Raw genomic sequence first — 3,877 nt, 5'->3', positions numbered from 1 at the left:
GTAATAGATACATAATGGGTACGAGTGATGTGTCGGATATATCACACGAGTGCGTAGCACGAGTGTGATATATGCGATACGTCACGAGTACCCATTTTGTATCTGTTTTATCCAATGACAGCCGAGGTTTTGTCACCCACGTGCCTAGGGGTGGAGCTATAAAATTGATCAGAACCTGTCACTGTGATATGTTTCCCGCCAATTTCTGACACGTTTTGTTTTCTGTCACAGTAGCCCATTCATTTCTAGTGAGACTGTCAACCATGACGGATCAGGTACTCATCACTGATGTCGATGTGTTCACTGACCTAGACGATATAACATTATCACAGGCCGTAGACAAGTATGAGTATGAACTTGAAGATAGTGACACGGTAGCTACTGACATTGGAAAGTTGATACCAAGGAATTAACTCAGCCAATTGTTGTAAATGAACTGAATGGTAATGTGAAAAACATGTGAAAGGCTGCAGGATTCGAGGGAAATTACATAAACCATTCCGGAAAGAGGACCTGCGCTACTTCCCTTTACCAAGCAGGTAAGTCTAAAATCATATCGTTTGAACAAATTGTGAAATGAAATATTTTTCGTAAATTTCGACGTTCACAATGTCACAAAATCCTTTCAAAATCCGTGAAATTGTTTAAAGAAATCAATGAATCGGTTAATCGGTATTTTTATCCACTCGTCTTGTTATCATTTTCATCACTATTTTGTTTATGATAGGATTTTTGTGCAACGAAAGTATATTGTTACATTTAGCGTAATCTGTATAACCATTTTTTTTAAATGACTGAAATTTTATATGTAATCATGTAATGTATGTTTTTTTTACTGACCTGTTAAAATAGATTTTACTTAATAAAATATTAACAGGGTTTTATATTCTGTTTGGTCAGGTTTTGATGAACAACTCATTATGGACAGAACGGTACATCGCAGCAGGGCTGTACGTGCATACAAGGTGAAGAAAGAAGACGGAAAATTTCTAAACGGCACTCGTATTTCATTAAATTTTGTTTGAAATGCATTTCCTGTCTTTGTTCATTTGTCACGCCTACATTTGAAATTGGCCCCGCCTCAAGACTGAGGCATGGACCAATCAGAAATGCCATGTGATATTTCAGATATCACATATGTGATATTTGAAATATCACATAGTATGCAATATATCGCCAACAAAAGATCAAAGAAAAACCGAGGCGTCATTGGGTTCGTTATTCACCATACCGTAGTAGCATAACTATTGTAATACTTCAATGATCCATTCATGTATCACGTTCGTACTGGACGACCCAGGCTACTTGTCAATCTAGTAATTTTGTATTATTTTTCATTGTCATTTGTATGGAGGAAAAGAAGACAGTGCACATGCTAAGTATTGATCTGAAGCAAGTCTGCCTGTTTGACCAAATCAATCATCATAAAACGACTGTGATTAATGTTTGTTCAACATGTGGCTCTCTGACCTAATAATGTCATTATTCTCCGTAGGTGCACTAGTGCGTGTGCAGAAGTCAGCAGTGAGTTTGTATGATGAACAGACAAGATGAAATGGAACTTTAATAGATGAAGTAGCATCGCTTACATATTACGTATTTTTTATTCATTCATTTACTATATACCGACATTAGAACATTTTTGAAACCATCGATAGAGTCATTTCTGCATTTTGCTTAACTTTAATAAACTTGAGTTGGTCATTATTTAAGACATTGGGCTATTTTTATATTACGTTAATTGTTTTTGAAATGCTCTTCACAAACTATTGCTAATTATAGGAACACCTGATAATTTATTTTGAAATGAAGAGTTTTATTAATCAAACATTACACCACATTAATGTATTAAGGAGATATTTTCTTTGTACTTTTGTCTTACCAACTGTGTGGCTCGCCAGGTGAATTTCTCCCTTGGTGATACCGCTGTTCTATCAGAATCTCCAAAACATGTTCACTTTAATCTTGGTGGTAATTAATTAGGATCCCAAAACTTCAACACAAAATATTGGAGAGGATGCTCAAGACAATATAAATGATTTATTATTACTGCGCCATGTCTACGTTTTTGAGAGAGACTATTGCTATTGTGGGATTATATATAATCCATAATAAGATCTAGGACAGTGGACCATGATGTGTAGCTCGGTAAGTGTGACTTCTCGTTCTCAACGCTTGTGTGACAAAGTGCAAAGTAAAATATTCATTTTATCAGACTAATAATGCTTGTATGTACACGCTGAACTACACGACGTCACATTGTAACATTTAAAGAGCGTTATAACAAACCAATATTCTAACAGAGTTTTTTTTCTGTATTAGCGTACTACAGAGAAATGTCAGTCCAAGGAATGCTAGGGATGGTTTTGGTTTCTGTATGTGATATTGTGGTAGCTAGTTTATGAATATTGGCATGGCTCTGAAATATATTGCTAATTCGGGATTTTTTTTATTACAAATAACTGGCACATTTGTCTAGTATTGTAGACTGGGTGTATTGTCCATCACTAACGAAGACTAGTGGGCTTGGTCACAAACAATAGTTATCCAAGAATAGTTGATTGACCTAATTAAAATCCCCGTAAATATTCCTGGTATCATCGTGTCTGTAAACGCACTTGTCTATGAAATGTTTTCAAAATAATTTTCGCCAGAACAAATCATACCTTAATGGTATTTACCGCTCATTAGTATGGCCTACTGATAGAGATTCCTAGGGACAATGCCATGTGGGCGAATATATATAATTCATGTATAGGATAAAACAATCGTGGCTGTCTGTGGCCTATACAGAATTTCTGTTGTGGTAACAGGTCGGCAATTAGAAAACCGTTTTGGAGTCGTCTAACCAAGGGTTTGCGAGAGGAAACAGTCGTGAATTACAGTATACCATATCATCATAGACATTATACGGCGCATAGCTAGCTTATTCTTCTAAAATGGCATTATTATTCCTAAGATTTTAGTATGCAATCGAAATTTTACGCTTGCTTTTTACCTGTTGATATCGTTTTGTATTTAAATGCGATCTTTCTGGAAACTATTTAATTTTTGATCGTGAGTTTAAAATGCATCAGTCAGTTTTTACGATAAAGTTTGGTTAAGATAACAAAGCTTCATTAACCGAGAAGATCAATCAATGAGGGACATCCCTACTTACAAAGTGACATTTTTATGGAGCGGAAAACATAATGAGGTTTAAAACCTTACGTTCAGGAATTCGTTTTGATATTTACTTTCGGATATTTCGTGATTACTTGTGAGTAAATGAAGTTGGAAAGTGGAAATCTCTCACATTTCCCCAGATACGTCAATGTTTGGGAATCGCTCACATTTCCCCAGATATATCAATATTTGGAAATCTCTCACATTTCCCCAGATATATCAATGCTTGGAAATCACTCACATTTCCCCAGATATATCAATATTTGGAAATCGCTGACATTTCCCAAGATACGTCAATGTTTGGAAATCGCTCACAAATCCCCAGATACGTCAATGTTTGGAAATCGCTCACATTTCCCCAGATACGTCCATGTTTGGAAATCGCTCACATTTCCCCAGATATATCAATGTTTGGAAATCGCTCACATTTCCCCAGATATATCAATGTTTGGAAATCGCTCACATTTCCTCAGATATAACAATATTTGGAAATCGCTCACATTTCCCCAGATACGTCAATGTTTGGAAACCGCTCAAATTTCCCCAGCTACGTCAATGTTTGGAAATCTCTCACATTTCCCCAGATAAAACAATATTTGGAAATCGCTCACATTTCCCCAGATATATCAATGTTTGGAAATCGCTCACATTTCCCCAGATATATCAATGTTTGGAAACCGCTCACATTTCCCCAGATATATCAATGTTTGGA

General features: G+C 36.0%; 1 long non-coding RNA gene across 1 annotated transcript; it reads left to right on the top strand.

Annotated features, from left to right (window-relative positions):
* Positions 1–399: 399 nt before the first annotated feature.
* Positions 400–1,031, top strand: LOC117325423. The gene is made up of 2 exons (XR_004532254.1): positions 400–539; positions 901–1,031. It is a non-coding gene; the product is annotated as an uncharacterized LOC117325423 (long non-coding RNA).
* The last annotated feature ends 2,846 nt before the right edge of the window (positions 1,032–3,877 follow it).

Source organism: Pecten maximus, chromosome 4, assembly GCF_902652985.1.
Source record: "Pecten maximus chromosome 4, xPecMax1.1, whole genome shotgun sequence".
Classification (NCBI taxonomy): Eukaryota; Metazoa; Mollusca; class Bivalvia; order Pectinida; family Pectinidae; genus Pecten; species Pecten maximus.
This window is presented reverse-complemented; position numbering and strand designations above follow the sequence as displayed.